At 43.7% G+C, this 19,733-nt stretch overlaps 1 protein-coding gene across 1 annotated transcript in view; it reads left to right on the top strand.

The window, feature by feature from the left end:
- Nucleotides 1–19,733, top strand: part of LOC105923295 (neurexin-1a) — a 400,667-nt gene that overhangs the window by 109,827 nt on the left and 271,107 nt on the right. The gene's annotated exons all lie outside the window — the stretch shown is intronic.

The raw sequence follows: 19,733 nt of genomic DNA, 5'->3' as shown, positions 1-19,733 counted from the left end.
AAACTCAAGCTCAGACTGGATGTTGAGCTTCTGATAATCCAAATGAGAAATTGTGGCACAACATTGGCATTTACATTAGGTCTAGACTCGGCCACTCTAACATATGAACATGATTTGATTTGACCATTGTGGTTCTGGTGGTATGTTTTAAGTCTTTTACAGCATTGAAAGGGTTTTCTTTAAGAATATTTTTGTATTTAGCTCTTGGTTCTTCCTAAAGAAACACATCCACACAGTATGATACTGCCAATCTATTTTAACATGGGGATATTATATTCAAGGAGGATATAAAATACTTTTACATATGGGTCCAAAAATTCTATTTTGATTTTATCAGACCAGACAACCTTCTTCCACGTGCTTATGTTGTTTACTGCATAACTAGTGACAAACTTTAAATTGGTTTAAAGAAGACTATTGTTGAAACACAACCAAAAAAAAATGGCCTCGTTATTTCCACTACCCTCTAAAGGCCAGATTTGAGGACTCCCTGATGAATAGTTGCCTGGTTAACAGATTCCCCCAACTGATCTGTGGATCTCTGCAGCTCCTCCAGAGCTTCTCTGAATAATGGTGTCCTTGCCACAAATGTTTTTACTATTTTGTTGTGTTGCTGTTTTGTAGCTTTTGTTTTATTATATGGACCAATATGTCTGACACAAAGGACAATAATAATGTTGTTTCAGCTAAATGGTTATGTCTTCTTAGATTTCTAACTATGACATCTAAATATGATAAAGATTTAACCCTGTCAGGAAAGTGTCAAAAGCTTGGGAAATTGTTCATGAACCTATTGCTGCTTTAAACATATGTACAACTCTATCTCTGATGTGTCTCATATGCTACATGGTCCCACTGATGCTGTTTGCTCACCAAAGTTCTTAAGCAGACATCTCAGGCCTTCACAGAACAGTTGTAGCCTGTTGAAGTGGATTTTATTTAAGGGTATAATAGTAAAGGTGGCTAAATTCAAATCTACACTGCTAGACTTTGCATATTTTCTAACAAAAATGTCAGTTTATCATCAGCCTTGGAATAATTGATGATCTGTAAAACCATATTAAAATGCATGGACGTTTGTGGTTGTAATGCCACACAATGACAAAAAGTTCTAAGGGGTATGAATACTTTTGCCATGCACTGTAAACATAGTTTATCTCACACCTGTTACAATAAATCTAGGGAAAAAACATAACTTTGTATTTCTGAAGGCATTACCCTTTTGCACATTTTACTTTTTACAAACCAGCTGCTGTAATATAGTAGCAGGTGAATAAACTGTAATAAAACTATTAAATTGACTTTTATTAATTGCCTGTGTGATAAACGGTCCATTCAAGGGTATGCTAAATCATTGCAGTTCAGTACCAAAATAGTGTTTTATTGTCTTAGCAATAAGGGATTAGCGATAAGAGGATAGTGATAAGGAAGTCGGCTTGTCTGCTCTCTCCATTAAGGATTCATGGTGTGTCTGGCAGAGAGTGGATCTCAGTGGTAAGAGCTGAGAGGACAAGAGCTGCTCTGTACCGAAATCATCCAGAGAGACTGTGGCGATGTAATTAGCACATGAATTATTTCTGTTCAGCGACATGGTTCTGTGCCTCTTGACTTTACTGTGAGGAATGTCTCCACGTATATGGATCAGATTAGACGCCTGCCAAACGGCGGTTTCTTAGCAGTCGGAGTCTTCATCCCTGGCTCCTGTAATCAAAAGTGGACATGGTAACCTCTGCTGCCTCCTCACAGCATGCACTTTTATTTCTGTGCTGGCAACCTTGACAGAGTTAGATCTCATCTAAAAAGCCTGTGAACAGGTATACGGCTAAGATTTATTGCCAGCACTTTTAAAACTGTATACGCAGAAAGAATCCTATCTACGCCAATGTTCAAACAGTTTATTTATTTATTTTGTCATTAGAATATCAAGCTGTTATTAAGGGATTCTGAAAAAAACAAAACTCTTTGTTGTCATCTGGCCTTTTTAGTGTGTAGAAGAAGAAAAAAAACAGCCACCCACATTATTTTCCAAATCTAAATGCTTCTTCTCTTTTAATGACATTATAGATCCATTTCAGGCATTCGTCATTATACTGTGGATTCACTGTGCAAATGTTAATAGGACTTTGCAGATTACTATTCAACCCCTTGCTCACCCTTTTCCTCCTGTATTGTAGTGGTGATTCTTTAATGAGCTAGGAGCGAGCGAAAGCCCTACATCTGGATGCCTGCTGTTTCACATGTGTGCTTACAAACATGGCCACCCAGCGTGCATTAGTGTTCACATCATGTTTGACTGGCTGAGTGTGTGCAGATCTTTGTTTTGTTTCTCTTTGGGTTTTTTTGTGTTTCACAGTCTAATATATTATTTATTGCAAATGCCAATTTCTTGTTGAAATGTACTTGGACATTGAAGAACTGGGGAGTCCCAGATAGTTCCATGCTTTTGGTGTTGAATGCTGAAGCGAAAAATAAAACAAATGCGGTGTTAGGGGAATGGGGGATTATTTGTTAAACCAAGTGCACAGAATTGTCCTCAACGATGATAAAATACAACAAGGAAGATCTAGTGTTACGGTACACCTGACAGCTATAAATGTCTCCCTATTTTTATCTCTCTGATAAATTTGATCTGATATGTCTGCTCCCTTTTCTTTAAACAAAAAGCCTTCTTCACACATTTCTGAACTCTCTGAGCCTCTTGACAAAACAAGCTGAAGAATATTTGCTATTTCTTTGCAATAAAGGTATACTATGCAACCGGGGTTGATTTTCCAGCGAGGCTCCCCCCAGAGGGCGAAAGTAAAAGTGCACTGTCATAAAAATGCTCAGCTGTTCTGGTTTCTCCGTCAAGCCAGGCGCGGTTGTTTTGAGCTTAGCAGACAGGCAAACGCAAGGAAAAGTCGAAAAAACGGCAGTACAAACAATGACTAACACAGTGAAAGTATGAACATCAGGCTTCCCGCAGCGCTATCTTGACGAGGCGACCGCATCGCCAACATTAAAAAAATAAATAAATAAATACATAAAGAATAATAATAATAATAATAATAATAATAATAATAAACTCGATATGCTTGCAAGTTTATTTGACGTTAACACGCGGTTCTTTCTTGTTGCTTTCGCGCATGCATATAGTGAATGGCAGGGCAAAAACACATGGAGTTCTCACCGTAAAGCAAGACCGACTCTCGGGGTCTTGCACGAGACTTCTGAGCCTGTGCGTGCGGGCCGAGGGCTCTTGCAATTGCAAGTACGGTATTTCCCCCACAGACCACCAGGGCGGCCGAGAAAACCTTAGTTCGACCTGAAATGACTCATTTAATCATCCAAAACGGTATGGGACATATTAATTAACTGAAAAAATGTTGCATAGTATGCCTTTAAACTTAGTGTGATTCTTAGTGCCACAGTTAGTTTTTCATTTTGTTTGTTCTTTAACTTTTGAAATTCATATTAATGTAGAGTGGTTAGTTAAAACAAATATATACTATTGTCTATTTTAAGAAGGGTAATTAAAGTTTTTTCATGAGGCAGTTTGCATGACTCTGTTGGTATTAGAAATTAATTTTGTATGTGCCAAAGGGATTTAGAAAAAGGACTTTGTTGAGTCTGCCTTTGTGTGTGTGTGTGTGTGTGTGTGTGTGTGTGTGTGTGTGTGTGTGTGTGTTTGTGTGTGTGTGTGTGTGTGTGTGCATCTGCATGATTTCCATTGTCTATTGTGTTTGTTTTCCTTGCCTGCCTGAATGTGTGCACAGGTGTATGCATCATCAAAGTGGTGATGCCAAGCTGTAGATGAGGTGGCTTTGTGGGAGCTGATCCCAGAGGGGGATAGCCTGTGCAGCTGACTGAGATCCTGCGAACAGCAGATCATTTATATAGACTCTGTTTGATCTAGCTGACACTCCAAGATGTCCTACCATGTCCTATCTCAATGTTATTAGATTTCATATTCATTTAAATAATATCCTTAGCAAAAACATATGCTCATGTTAGATCATTTCCATGTGACTTTATCCATACCATTTGACAAGAATGTCAGTGAATAAGGAAATTTACTCATGAGCTTGATTGCAGCTTCTTCACAGAATTTTTTATAAATATATCTGTTCTGAGAAGAAATCGGTTTTAAACTGATGTTTAACCTTGAGCCTCCCATCTTGGCTAAACTGCCAGAGACATTAGATTTATAATTAGTGCCCATTATTACTGAATGTTTTTTTTGAAGGACATGCATTACAACGCGCTATTTTTCAAAAGACATGCTTTTGTTTTTAGCCCTTCTTACTCTGATACTCTTAAATAAAATCATGTCCAATCAATTGTCTTCAGACATCACAAAAAATACTAAGCAAAGCCCATCTGTGTGTGATTTTAAAGTACCACACAGCTGCAAATCTAACAAGACATCCTTGTCAACCTAAAATGAGAGTCCAAGCGAGGAGAACATTAATCTAAGAATCAGTCAAGAGGCCCTTGTTAACTCTGCAGGAGCAGCAGAGCTCTCCGAGTCTGTAGACAGCACACAGATTTATTGTGCACTCCACAAATCTGGCAATCCATAATCAAGGAAAAGGTTTAAAAGGATAATCACTGATGAATCTAGGCCACTGTTTACCACAAGCTAACATGTGGAAGAAGGTCCCCTGGTCAGATGAGTGCGAGTTTTTTTGACCAGCATGCAAAATGCCAAGTACAGCAGAACAACATCCATTCACATCACCAAGAAAACAGCAGTGAGGAAAAATGGTGGCAGCATCATGCGATGGAGATTTTGTTCCTAAGCAGAAATAAGAAAGTTGATTAACCTGAATGTAAACATGAATGGAGCTAAATACAGCACAAAATAGGAGAAAAAAATATGTTATGTTAGTCGTAATGTTAATTTACCGTACACATATGGTCAGAGCTACCACAAAAAGGTTAAGATCAGAGCATATTTGTATTTTAAAATCGTCCAGTCTAAGTCCTGGCCTAAATCCAAATGAAAATGTTATTTGAAAACTGATGTTCACAGATGCTATCCATCCAATTTATAATTTTATAAAGAAGAACTAGCAAACATTTAGAGTTTTTTTTAAGTATTCCAACCTGGTCGAGACAGTTGTAAGTTTAACCACAAGGTGGTTTTGACCATGCAGGGCTTTAAAAAACACAAAACCATAAATTGTCCTTCCATTTTACAGTAGTTATTTTTATGTAGAGCTTAAAATGCTAGCATAATTTATTGATGGTTGTAATTGTAAAATTATAATGGATGGAAAACTTAAGAAGGTGTGAATACTTTTGTGCAAGACCTCCTCACCTGAAGTCTTTAGGAGGTGATCACTTGGTGCAGGATGTTTATAGTTCGCCCCCAGCAGCTGATGTACCACAGATATATTTTTTCACCTTAAATATAACACCCCACCCAGACTGGAAATACAAAATGGATGTACATCATATGGAGAGGAAAACAGATCAGGCAGGGAGCAGCAGTTCAGCTCAGGTTGACCACCTGAATCCTCTCCTGTGGATTGTTCAATTTAAACCATCACAGTGGCAGAAACCCAGTACCCTGGGACAATCCAGGTTAACTGGGTAGCAATATCATTTAAGTTTGATACACTTCTGTTTCTTTTGAATTCAACTAAGTAAGCTTAAACCAAGACACTTTAATAAATGCAGGATCAACTTAGTGTGCACTGGGGCTAACCATAGGCATAAGACAAACATCCAAAATGCAAATGTTAGCAGTACAATTGAATGTGATGAAATGTGATCTTATAGGTTTGTAGTCTTATTCTTTTACTACAGACATGGGACGGCCATGCAGAGAGATGAATTGCATCCCCCACTATAAACGTGTTCCTGAAGCTTAGCGGAGAACTTGAATTTAATGGAATGAACTATTTTCAATTTAGCCAAATGTCCTGAGCTTAAATGTTAAAGTGTTGGTGTTGAGGTTTTGTTATCACACATGTTCAAATAATTTCTTAATAGATACATGTCTTCACTTTTAATGACAATCATGGCGAGGAAGCCAATTATGAGTGTGAAAGTGTTTCTGCAGATTGACACCAGGGAAGATGGGCCCACTGGAGGCACAGCAAGACATCTTTCTACTCTGAATCTAAATGGCTCTATATGTTAGGGCTGCACAGTAAGGCATCCAAAACAACTTAGCATGTGTAAGCTCAGACTCATCCACACTTGCTGACTCCATCCTTTAAATGTCTGGATACATTTAAGTGATCTAACTAAGACATTCTCCCCCCGCTGCTGCTTTACTGCTGCTCTGTCAACAAAAGCAGTCATCTTCACAGAAGTTTGATTTTCATGGTTAACTTGATACAAGAAAACTAGCAAAAAAGTCCTTTCATGGGGGAAAAAAACAAATATAACTTGGGAATTTTGAGAAGCAAAGGAGTGTTTGAAATGTTTTATTTTCTCATTATTTTAATTAGTGAGATAAATATTTATTTGAATTTTTTATTTTTTTTAGAGTACATGACTTCAGAAACTTGTGTGATGATCAGAGTAAAACAAAATATCAGTCCAGTAATTTTGTCATAGCTTGGGTCTCCAAGTGGCTTGTCTTAAGCTTCCAGTTTTGTTCTGATGACAACAACCATTGACAATGACACATTGACCCAAGGTGTTACTGTCATACCCTGTCACACCATTGCGTGTCTGCCTTGTGTTTCACCGATATAAAAGGGTATTCAGCTTTTGGTAAATATACGTACATTCGATACTGTGATTGATGATTTGTAACTATTAATAAAGTATAATATTCTGATGCCATGACAAAAGTAATGTATCCTGTCCTGATACATTTCTTAAAGCACTAAGTTCAGCACCTTTCTTCCTAATGCAGGCAATCTAGAAACTATATGGGTAAGTGTGACAGCAGCTTACAGTAAATGTTATGAATAACAATCTGAAGCATGTCATAAAAAGGGGGGGGGGGGCATATCCAAGGCAGTGTAACATTAGATCTGTTCAAACTGTGCCTCATACTTAGTCTTTACATTAGCTTAAGACAATAACTCTCCATAAGCAAGACTTATGGAGAGTTATTGTTTTCATTTCATTCTCCTTTGACCCTCATAGATATCCATATCCCGTGTAGTCTTTTAACGTTTCCTGTGCAAACCTGTTCCAATATCCTAAATCAAATATTGTTGTTGAAGTGACAGTCCATTTCTGCCAGAACTTTGACCTTTCTGGTGTTTTATTAATGCATTACATCCAGAATCAGCTCTTGAATGTCACATTTTAAATGATAACACCTAGAACCAAAGCGTCTCCTGTAGGTCTTTTATCATGTCCTGTCAAGGCTGTTTTAGAGGGTTGTGTCATGATTTGATGCTGACAGTCAGAACGCGCCCTCCTTGCTCCAACCCCCCCAGTGCAAGCTAATTTAAAGAGCAGCCACACAGTAGCAGATGCCAGATTAGTGTCAGCAGAAAGTGACTGATGAGGAGCCTCCTAGTCGCTCGGCCACATACACCTAGTAGATACAGTACAACGTGTGCCAGCTTGCAGCCCCTCTGTGGTTTACAACAATTGAGTTCTCCATATTCAGCTCCAATTAATCAAGGGTTAAATAATGCTTTTGAGGCAGTAATGCTGCTGCTGTTCTTTTTTTTTTTTTTCCATTTGTAGGGAAGTACTGCATGCCTAGCATTCTGTGGTAGCTTCACGTAGCGGTCTGACTGTTTTTGTCACTAATTTGATTTGTGTGGTGAATAATTGTATTACTTCCATTGATATGGGTGGTTAGCTCTGCACCACAACCACAAATGTGGGGTGACTACAGAGACTGAGGTTTTTGGATGGCGATATGAGTCAGATATTGTTGGACAGCTGTTACAGGACCTCTCAAAATTATTCATACTGCCAAAACTTTTTTTCTTTGCTTTGCAATTTTACAGCCACTAACTTAAATAATTGCAATGGGATTTTTTTGTAGACCGGCATAAAGTGGCACATTATTGTGAAGTGGCTTCCAATGATTGAAAATGTTTAAAATGTGAGATGCATTCCTTTTCAGCCTTCTGAGTTAGTTCTTTGTAGAGACAATTTTGCTTGTAATTACAACTGGAAGGCAAGGGAAGTTTATTTGTATAGCCCTTTTCAGTAGCAATCTGATTTAAAGTGCTGGAAGGTGTTTGGGTTATGTTTCTACCAGCTTTGTATATCTAGAGACTACATCTTTACCCATTTTCTTATGGCTCAAACTTGGTTTTATTGAATGTAGAGCATTTGTTGATATCAATCGTCATGCCTTGCCATAGATTCTCAATGAGCGTCAGTTCTGTACTCTGACTAGCCCGCGTTGACCTATACCATTTCATCGTAGCTTTATTTTTAGAAGCATGATTGAGTTGGAAACCTCTGTCCTTTGCTGTCTTTTGCAGCCTCTAGAAAGGGCTCTTGAATTTTTTTTCTCCTTAATGTAGCTCCACCAAGCTTTGCATTAACGCTAACCAGCTTCTTATGTGTCTCTGCTGAAGAAAAGCAGCAAAAAACCTGCTGCAGGATTTGCACAAATCCTAAAATATTAGATTTTGATTTGATCTGAAGAGAGCGCCTTCCTCTACAGTACTAGACTTTTTTTAGGGGTATCAGTGCAAAATGGCTTGAATACGCATTCCCTCCACACTTTTCTGATCACCATCCAATGTTTCCTTCCTTCACAATTATGTGCTACTTTGTGTTGGTCTGTCACATAAGATCCCAATAAAATAAACTGATTTTTGGGTGACAAAATGTGAAAATAGTTCAAGGGTCAGCCCATTTAGGACATCTTATACTTATAGAAGATTTTAGAATTAGTGAATGTTCCTGTGAAAAACTTGGCGATCAAAATAGGGTTAAAAGATGCAGAGCAACAAACTGTGGCAGGCTTTTACCCCAGAAGCTACACTCTTACTCTGTCTTATTCTGTCCTCTGTTTTTGAAAGAAAAACTGACAAAGGAGCTGACTTTTATCCATGATTTCATTCAGTGTCATGACTCAAGGGCAAATAGGTGCCAGCAGCTTGCTATAGTGTTATTGACTGTAAACTGTGGGACAGCCCAGGGAGATAAGTGGGACACGCCCAGAAACCCAGGGGACTATGGTGACAAAATATTGCTCCTCTTCAATATCAAGTAGCTTTTTTTTCCTCCAGAGCAATAACACATCTGAGTGACACACTGTCTGCTAAGTTTCAAGACTACAGAGTGACTCGTGTGCTGTGATTCCAATGTTTCAAAAAGATAAATATGTAGACACGGCTTATTCGCTCTGATTTTTTTTTTTTCTTTCATTTAAGCCTCATAAAAACCAGTGCTGGATGCACAAGGTAGTCAGGATGTTGTTTGCTGAAAATAGTCCATTAATATCTTTAAAGGCTAAAACCCATTAACCCTTTATTGCATCTCTGATGAATGATAATTATACACATTTTATTTTTATTAATGTTTCCATCTTAAAGGAGAAGGATACATTTTACATCTTTTGCTGATTTCCTTTCTACAGTATCTTACTTTAAAAATGTGACTGGCGACTGCCAGTCCATATTTTATGAGATGCCTAATTTGACACAATGGTAAAAATAACCCTTAAAGGGATAGTTCAGATAGTTGTAAGTGAGGTTCTGTGATGTCAACTGACTTTCCGTGTTTATATGCAACCTCAAAAAGCAAAACCTGTTGCAAAACCCCAACTGTTCTGGAGACTGTACTGCATCAATGCACACAGCAAGACTATGCATTACACTTGTGTAAACACAATGTGATAATGGATTGGGAAACAATAGCTCAATTAGCAGTTACAGCCTTTTTATGAATTGTTTAGAGATGCTGCTGCTGCCCAAAAGCACATGGTCATAAATTTTAAAAAAACATGTGTTTATTGAAGCTTTTCAATGTTTTCAGTTTGCTGTTAAATTGTTCTGTTTTAAAGTATTGTACTGGTTATGTTTGATCCAGAAGTGGAGAGAAAGTTATAAGAAGCCAGCAGCATGCATATGAGCTGTTTGCCGTTTGAGGCTAACAGGAATTGCAGCCAAGATCTGACACTTGACTTGGCTGAAAGCTTCATGGTGAAATGCTTCCAAAGCCCCAGGGGTTTTCTGACTCTGCCACAGACAACATTGCAAGAAAATGATCTAATATGACCTTAATGTTGTTTTTGTTGAGTTGGCACGAAGAGAAATTGTGCCACAGAGTTTGCATAAGTACTATACAAGCGGACAGAAAATCATCAGTACAAAAGTGTATTTATAGAAACATCACTTATAATATTTTGCTCAAAACAACATGCAAGATCTAGTTGCTTGGAAATGTCCTCCTGGCCAAGCCACAGATGTTTTAAATATCTAATATCTTTACTTTTGTGAACACACACGGGTCACTCTCCTGTGGTCGGAGGAATTACCTATGATTTGCAGTTATTGGGGTTGTGTGGCGCGAGATGGGAATGACCCCAAACTATTGGCTCTATTTGTTATGTGCTCACTGTGATATGTGGGTTTTGTGAGCAGGGTAGAGTTCTCTCATTTTCACTTATAGGGGTCTTAGACACTGAGGGAATGACCAAAGAGTGTTCAGATCCAGTCAGCTTCAATTACAGCCCCTTGTAGTTTTCCCAGAGGTGCACTATAGCTCCTTTAAGGGGAAATCAATGAGGTGACAAATTGTTGTGGACAGCAACCCCTTTTATTTCTTACATTGTTGCATCCATGCCTGGGCGCCCCTCTAAGCATGTATGCTTGAGTTTGTTTGTGTGTGTCAGTGTTTGCTTGGTGTGCATACATAAATGAACAGCCCCATCTATGATAATTGAATGCTTTGGTCCATTTGTGTTTTGGTGGTTTATTTTCTGCTTGTGACTTTAATGGCTTGTTATTTGTCTAAACTTGTTTTTAAGTGCTCTCTAATGGCTGCTTGCACGCATCGCCCACTGACGCTCATTGCCGCTTTGTTTTGTTTATACATCACAGTAACAGTGTTAATGTTTTCTCAGGGCTATTTTAGTCATGTTCTTGTTAAATCCCAGTATGACTGATGGCGGATGAGTGCTGACATGCTTGGCTTTACTGAGAAACATATGTCGCCGACTTGAGCAGTGCTTTATAGATTCTTATTGAAATGGTACATTACAGCAGATCAGAGTTTATTTAGCTTTTTTATTAACACTGACTCATACTGTCAGTTCTTTCACATTTTATCACATTGCAACTACAAACCTCAACTGATTTTAAGGCTTTTTATGATACAGGCTAACACAAAGTAGCCCATACAGTAGTTTTGACGAGAGAGGCAAATGCTACATGGTTTTCAAAGTGGTTGTCTTTTATTTTTTACAGAAGAAACCAAAACGTGTGCCATGCATTTAAGTGGGGCCTCTTTTACCAGGATAAGCCGAAAAGCATCCAGTGTAACAACTACCTTCAGAAGTCACCTGATTAAAAGAATAGTTTCCCCTTCTGTGTATTTTGATTTCAGCATAAAGACAGCTGTTCTGTGAAGGCCTCAGAGGTTTGTTAGAGAACATTAGTGAACAAACAGTATGATGTAGAAAGTGGAACACACCAGCCAATTTACATAGAGACCTGTCAAGATGTTTAATGCAGGGTTAGGTTATGAAAACGGATCCAAAGAACGTCTCACGTAACACTACACAGTCCCTCATTCTTCACCTAAACTGACAGGCCAGACATGGAGAGCATTAATAAGAGAAGAAGCTGAGAGGCCTCTTGCAGCACTCTACACATCTGAATTTTATGTAAAAGTAGAAAGGAAAAAAATTGTTGAACGACACTCATTGGGATGGCTCTTTAAAGTTTTTAGGGGACATAGCAAAGATATGGAAAAGGGTTCTTAGGTCAGATGGGAGCAAAATTGAAGTTTCCAGCCTTCATGCAAAACACTACGTGTGAAGATAAACATTTACTCCACATCACCCTGAGTGATGTGGGGATACTTTTCCTAAGCAAGGACAGGGTAACTGGTCAGAGTAAATCAATGGCCCTACCGAGTAATCCTGAAAGAAAACCTTCCAGGAGTAGAGGCCGAGTAATTAGAGCCTTGTGCTTGTTTCCTGGAGGTTCTGGGTTCAACTGTCACAGACTGGGTCCCTGAGCAAGACCCTTAACCCCACATTGCTCCCTGGGTGCCGCATAGCGTCAGACCACTGCTCACCAAGGGGATGGGTTAAGCCGGGCGTACACTGTACGAGTTTTTCAGTCGTGGTACTTATATACATCTCAAACTGTGCGATGGAACCGCGGGGTTTAAAAGTTCACCGCTCACGATCTGTGCGGCGCGACGCTCGGACGAGACCGGACTGCTCACACTGTACGTCGTGTCCCCTCTGGGACCGCTCGCTGTGGTGGCAGAGGCAGGCGAGCGACGGTGGGTGACAGGGACCCAGAGCAGGGGTTCGAGCCCAGCTCTGGCGAAGCCCGCAGGAGGCACCGGGCGTCGGGGGAACGGAGGGGAGAGAGGAGGGACGAGACGCACCGGCGGCCGCGCGGCACGGCAGGTCGCCCGGCCCGCCCCCCCAACAAGCGGAGGAGTGCCGAAACAGGCGGCCAGCGCGTTGCGGTCCGCGGAGGAGTGCCGAAACAGGCGGCCAGCGCGTTGCGGACCGCGGAGGAGTGCCGAAACAGGCGGCCAGCGCGTTGCGCGGACCGGACGGCTCGCCCTCCCCAACACCGGCCGGAGGTTGCTTCAGGGACGCCCGCTTCCCTCCCTCCGCTGGCGGGGACGGAGAGGAGGGGAGGGCGCCCCCTCGTAGCTCTGCTTGAACAGCAGGATGCGCTCACGAAAACCTCACGACAGCCGACTGAATTTCAAACATGTTTGATTTTCACCGATCGTCCGATTCCTGATCTGGAGGTAGTCGTGAGAAGCCAGTCCCCCCTCCTCCCCCCCTCTACGATCAAGCTGAAATTCGGCCGATTCAAAAAATGCTCGCACGACTGAAGAATCGGCCCGAAAAGGGGAAAAACTCGTACAGTGTACGCCCGGCTTTAGATGCAGAGAAGAAGTTTCATTGGAATGTATGTTGCAATGACAATAAAGATGATTATTATTAAAAACCTGTTAGATGTGGCTTAAAACTTAATACCAGGAAGGAGGTTCACTTTCCACTAGGACAACAATTCTAATTACCTGAGACAGCATTGAATGGTTTAAATAATTGTATTGTATGTTAATGTCCAGACTGGCATCCAGATGAGAATCTGTGGGAAGACTTGAAGAAATGCCCTCCATCCCATTAGACTGAGTTAAAGTATGTCACAAAGACGAAGAGGGAAATATTTCACTCTCTACATGTGTGATGTTGATAAAATACCTCAGAAGATTTGCAACTGTAGAAGAATGTGTCTTTACAAAGTATTTTATCAGATGTGTTGAATACATGTAGAGTAAACAAAATTCGGACTTCTGCCTGTAAAGAAAACCTTCCACTATATCATTGCGCACTACTTTGTGTTTTGTCTGTCAACAGTTTTGCAAAGCACGGTGGTTTATGTCAAATCTAGGTGCCATATGCCAAACAAAGACAAAACCAGTCCGGAAATAATTTCAGTACATTATTAAAATAAAACAATGTAATACAGTTGAAATGTAAGACTGTTTCAATCAAGGTGATGGCATATCTTTTTTAGTTACTGACTTTAAATACTTTTAAATTGACAAATTGGTGTTTTTAAATGCATTAATGTGTTCCTGCCCTTATGTATTCCTGTGATTGTATTTGGGGGGAGGAGATATTACATCCTCTCTATTGTAGATGTATTATCCAGACATGCCACTCACTAAGTACCTGTACTACATAACAGCAGCTGTAGAGCAAAGCCAGATATCTCTTCAGATGATCCGGTTTAATTAACACGTTTATGCACAGCGGTACAACAAAGCTGGTTCTTATTTATGGTTTTCCATTTCTGAATGTGTGCATGTCATCATTATCTACAATATGTTTTTATTGCTAATTTCATTCTTATACTCAGAATAAAGTAAAAAGAGAGAAAACACAATATTTGCTGGGTAATTACTTGCTATCAGGTTGAATATTTGCTAAGTCTGGTATACATTAGTAAAAAAGGATGGGTGGACGCTTCTTTAGAATCCACATCAGAACTTTCTGGGTTTTCTGCGACCAAATATTTGTAAACCAGTGAGTTAGTCTTTCTGGGCACTCACAGAAAAATGAAACGCCACCAGTGCACAACAACAGCTGTGGGAGGGACAGTGCTGCAATTCTCTGTAGAAAATCCTGGCACTTTCTCTGGAATATAGTTAAGAGCACTTTAAACAGTAGGAACAATATAGATTTTTGACAGATTTTGTTTTGCGGTTTGGAAATCATAACATTTTAAAACACTGGTATATCCCGATAACAGTAACCGGCCAAATTTGACTCATAAAAGAATGTGCTCTTGCAGTTTAGCACTTATTATGTTGTGTATCCTTAGCGTCTCTCTTCTCTTATGAGCTAATTGGAAAACAACAAGTTTTACTTTTAATGACGATTTAATCAGAGAAAAAGATTTGCAGCCTGTTTCTTATCAGTAGAAAAAACAAACTTCTTTTTAAGGCTACATGGGGACACATCTTTGCTGATATATTTTACAAAGATGCTTTTGAGTAAAAGTCGAGCACACTATTTTAGCTTAGACAGAAAAAAAAAAATCATTTACTGATTTTATTGCCGTAAGATATAATTGGCCAGTGTCAGGATGCAGCTTATTGGCTGCAGGCTGAGCCTCTCTCCCTCTCTCTTGTTCCTGCGCAGCCTGATCGGTTTCACCTGGCAGGCTGCAATTAACCCACAACTGCTTCCACCTGTTCCCACCGCTTTATCAGACTCACCTCTTTCTGTTCCCGTCGCCGGTCTATAGCGTTCACTCCCGCTCAGTCCCTGCCAGTTTTTCTTGTCAGCTCCGTTTGTACCCGTCAGCCTGAAGACTCCTTTCACCTGGTCTTGTTACAGTCAGCCCAAAGACTTTCCGACAGTTTGTTTTCTCCAGTATTCAGCTCAGAAGTTCAGACCTCCACCGCTCGGCTCAGACGTTCAGACCTCTACCGCTCGGCTCAGACGTTCAGACCTCCACCGCTCGGCTCGGACGTTCAGCCCTCCACTGCACGGCTCGGACGTCCTGTGCTCCACTGCTCGGCTCTGAGGTTCTGCTCGCATCTGCTCGGTTCTGAGGTTCTGCTCGCATCTGCTCGGCTCTGATGATCTGCTCGCCACTGCTCGGCTCTGAGGTTCTGCTCGCATCTGCTCGGCTCTGATGATCTGCTCGCCACTGCTCGGCTCTGATGTTCTGCTCGACTCTGCTCGGCTCTGATGATCTGCTCGCCACTGCTCGGCTCTGACGTTCTGCTCGCCTCTGCTCGGCTCTGATGCTCTACTCGCCACTGCTCGGCTCTGATGCTCTGCGCTCCACGGCTCTGCTCAGATGTCCTGCTCTCCAGTGCTCGGCTCCAGAGTTCCTCCCGGTCAGTCTCTCCACACTCCTCCTGCCAGCCAGCTTCTACACCCTTCACCTCCGTCCGTTGAAAGACTCTGGTTATTCAATAAAAACTCACTCATAAGAACTGACTCTGTGTGTGCGTGCTGTGTCCAGGTTCATCCCAGAAAAATATATCATAACATTATAGACCGGCCCAGGGATGAACCCGAGCACGCACAGAGCCTGGTGTAGAAGCTGGTAGGATCTGCCTCGCCTCCGGTTCGTCTCGCCTGGGTCGCTGTGTTGCGACGCCACGTTTCTGTCTCGTCTCGCCTGGGTCGCAGAGTTGCGACGCCCCGCCTCTGACTCTGTTTTCCTGGTCCGCCTTCCCCGCTGCTCAGCACTAAGGACGGCGCTCCTCGTCGTCGCTGCCCAGCGCTAACTTTTGCTGCTGCCCAGCATATTCAGACTTTGTTGCCCAGCGCCTTCTGGTTTTTGTTTAGAGTTATTTTTTGGTGTTGTGTTCTAGATCTGCTTTAGTTTCTAGTCTTTTTGTATATTTTTTATTGTTTAGAAGAATTATTTCCGCCTTCTGTTCTTTTGTTTTGGCTCAACCTTAGATTTTGGTTTACTTAGAATTTTTTGGGATTTATGTTGCTTTTGAGTATTAGAGTTTTATTTAGCTTTTGTTTATCCAGTTCGGTTCTATTTTTTAGGTTAGTTTTCTGAGTTTTGTTTTTGAGTTCCAGTTTTTTACCTTAGACTTCCTGTTTTGGTTTGTGTTATTTCTAGCTCTAGTTATCTAGTTTTTCATCAGTTCAGCTGTATTTGCCCTCATCTCCCGGTTCTGCTTTGTTTCATAGTTTTGCTTTAGCTTTTGGTTCCTTTCCTAGTTTACCAGTCTTGTTTTGATTTTTCAGTTTGAGACCCTGTAGTTTCGTCAGCCCTGTAGTTTCGTTAGCTCTGTAGTCCCTGTCTTGACCCTGTAGTCCCTGTCTAGCCCCTGTAATTCCAGTCTAGCCTCTGTAGTTTCTGTCCTAGCCCGGTAGTTCTAGTCTTGTTCTGTATTTGTTTTTTCTTTATTTTAGTTTTGTTTGTTTTGTTTTTTTTTCTTCCCCCTTAGTATTTAGGTGTCTGGGTTCCTGCGCCTTATGGGTTCCTGCGCTGTATGGGTTCCTGCGTTGGATGGAGTCCAGCGCTCTTTAAGGTCCCTGCGCTCTCTAAGGGCCCTACGCTTTCTAGGTCCCTACACCCTTCTCCTGTTTTCGTTGTATGTTTTGCCCTGTTTAGGTTAGTTTAGTTCCCTTCCGTAGTTGTTTTGTTCTGTCTTGCCCTAGTGTCTCTGTGTTGTTTAGGCGCATGCAGGTCGCTGTCAGAGCCCTCCGGCGCACCCATGTCGCCGGCTGAGCCCTCTGGTGGGCCAGACTGTCGCTGCCCTGCGCATGCAGGTTGCCGCCAGAGCCCTCCGGCGCTCCTATGTCGCCGGCTGAGCCCTCTGGTGCGCCAGCCTGTCGCTACCCAGTGCACGCAGGTCGCCGCCAGAGCCCTCCGGTGCTTAAGTCGCTGTCTGTGCCCTCTGGCGCGCCTGGCCTGTTGCTGCCTAGCTCACCCTCTTGTTGTTATTCCCTTGTTTAGGCGCTGCCAGAGCCCTCCGGCGCCCCTATGTCGCCGGCTGAGCCCTCTGGTGCGCCAACCTGTCGCTGCCCAGCGCACGCAGGTCGCCGCCAGAGCCCTCCAGTGCTTAAGTCGCTGTCTGTGCCCTCTGGCGCGCTTGGCCTGTTGCTGCCTAGCTCACCCTCTAGTTCCCTGGTGTTTAGGTCTTGTTTTCCTGGCGTTTAGATTTAGTGTTCCCCGGCGTGTTAGGACGCCCTCTGATTCTCGGTTCCCCAGCGTGTTAGGACGCCCTCTGATTCTCGGTTTCCCGGCGTGTTAGGACGCCCTCTGATTCGTGGTTCCCCGGCGTGTTAGGACGCCCTCTTTTCTCGGTTCCTCGGCGTGTTAGTACGCCCTCCGATCTTGTTCCCTGGTGTTTTAGATATTCCTGTTTCCCTTGTGCCCCGGCGTTCCCTTTGCGCCCCGGCATACTTCTTCCTGGCGCCCCGGCGTTCTCCCCACGCCCCGGCGTTCTCTTCCCCAAGCCCCGGTGTTTCCCTCACGCCCCGGCGGGTTTTCCCCTGGCGTTTCTGTACACCAGTCGTGTTCCAGCAGGAGTTGTTGAGCCTTGGTGTTTTCGTACGCTTGTTCTTCCCTCTGGCGTTGTCGTACGCTTGTTCTTCCCTCTGGCGTTGTCGTACGCTTATTCTTCCCTCTGGCGTTGTCGTACGCCTGTTCTTCCCTCTGGCGTTGTCGTACGCCTGTTCTTCCCTCTGGCGTTGTCGTACGCCTGTTCTTCCCTCTGGCGTTGTCGTACGCCTGTTCTTCCCTCTGGCGTTGTCGTACGCTTATTCTTCCCTCTGGCGTTGTCGTACGCCTATTCTTCCCTCTGGCGTTGTCGTACGCCTGTTCTTCCCTCTGGCGTTGTCGTACGCCCGTTCCTTCCCCTTGGCGTTAAGTACGCCCGTTCCTTCCCCTTGGCGTTAAGTACGCCCGTTCCTTCCCTTTGGCGTTAAGTACGCCCGTTCCTTCCCTTTGGCGTTAAGTACGCCCGTTCCTTCCCTTTGGCGTTAAGTACGCCCGTTCCTTCCCTTTGGCGTTAAGTACGCCCGTTCCTTCCCTTTGGCGTTAAGTACGCCCGTTCCTTCCCTTTGGCGTTAGGTACGCCCGTTCCTTCCCTTTGGCGTTAGGTACGCCCGTTCCTTCCCTTTGGCGTTAAGTACGCCCGTTCCTTCCCTTTGGCGTTAAGTACGCCCGTTCCTTCCCCTTGGCGTTAAGTACGCCCGTTCCTTCCCTTGGCGTTAAGTACGCCCGTTCTTTCCCTTTGGCGTTAAGTACGTCCGTTCTTTCCCTCTTGGCGTTTTCGTACGCCTATATTTTCCCCTTGGCGCTGTCATGCGTCTGTTTCGCCTCGGCGTTTCCCTCACGCCCTGGCGAACTTCTCCCTTACGCCCCGGCGGTTCCCTCACGTCCCGGCGACCTCGCCCCTTGGGCCCCAGCGCTCCTCTCACGCTTCGGCGTTGTTTCTCCTTGGCGTTTCCACACGCCCGTTCCTTGCCCTTGGCGTTTCCATACGCCCGATCCTTCCCTTTTTGGCGTTTCCATACGCCCGATCCTTCCCTTTTTGGCGTTTCCATACGCCCAATCCTTCCCTTTTTGGCGTTGTGTACGCCCGTTCCTTCCCTTTGGCGCTGTGTTGCGCCCGTTCCTTCCCTTTGGCGCTGTGTTGCGCCCGTTCCTTCCCTTTGGCGCTGTGTTGCGCCCGTTCCTTCCCTTTGGCGCTGTGTTGCGCTCGCTCTTATCCCCGGCGCTGTCAAGCGCTCGCTTTATCCCCCGGTGCAGTCAAGCGTTCGTGCCTTTCCCTGATGTGCCGCCCCCTGGTTGTGCTTTGGCACATCAGTGTTCTCTAGTCCCTTTGGTTCCCCGTGTTCTCTAGTCCCTTTGGTTCCCCGTGTTCTCTAGTCCCTTTGGTTCCCCGTGTTCTCTGGCCCCTTTGGTTCCCCGTGTTCTCTGGCCCCTTTTGGTTCCCCGTGTTTGCAGGCTCTTTGGTCCCTCAGTGTTCGGTTTCAACTCTTGCCCGCCTTCCTGGGCCCCCTCCACCCGCCCGGTGTGGGGATTCTGGGCCGTCCGGTGTCCGGCCTTGGGGGGGGGGGTACTGTCAGGATGCAGCTTATTGGCTGCAGGCTGAGCCTCTCTCCCTCTCTCTTGTTCCTGCGCAGCCTGATCGGTTTCACCTGGCAGGCTGCAATTAACCCACAACTGCTTCCACCTGTTCCCACCGCTTTATCAGACTCACCTCTTTCTGTTCCCGTCGCCGGTCTATAGCGTTCACTCCCGCTCAGTCCCTGCCAGTTTTTCTTGTCAGCTCCGTTTGTACCCGTCAGCCTGAAGACTCCTTTCACCTGGTCTTGTTACAGTCAGCCCAAAGACTTTCCGACAGTTTGTTTTCTCCAGTATTCAGCTCAGAAGTTCAGACCTCCACCGCTCGGCTCAGACGTTCAGACCTCTACCGCTCGGCTCAGACGTTCAGACCTCCACCGCTCGGCTCGGACGTTCAGCCCTCCACTGCACGGCTCGGACGTCCTGTGCTCCACTGCTCGGCTCTGAGGTTCTGCTCGCATCTGCTCGGTTCTGAGGTTCTGCTCGCATCTGCTCGGCTCTGATGATCTGCTCGCCACTGCTCGGCTCTGAGGTTCTGCT

The sequence above is a fragment of the Fundulus heteroclitus genome, chromosome 22 (assembly GCF_011125445.2).
Source record: "Fundulus heteroclitus isolate FHET01 chromosome 22, MU-UCD_Fhet_4.1, whole genome shotgun sequence".
Lineage (NCBI taxonomy): Eukaryota > Metazoa > Chordata > Actinopteri > Cyprinodontiformes > Fundulidae > Fundulus > Fundulus heteroclitus.
The sequence above is the reverse complement of the archived record's forward strand: the minus strand, read 5'-3'. Positions and strand labels throughout refer to the sequence as shown.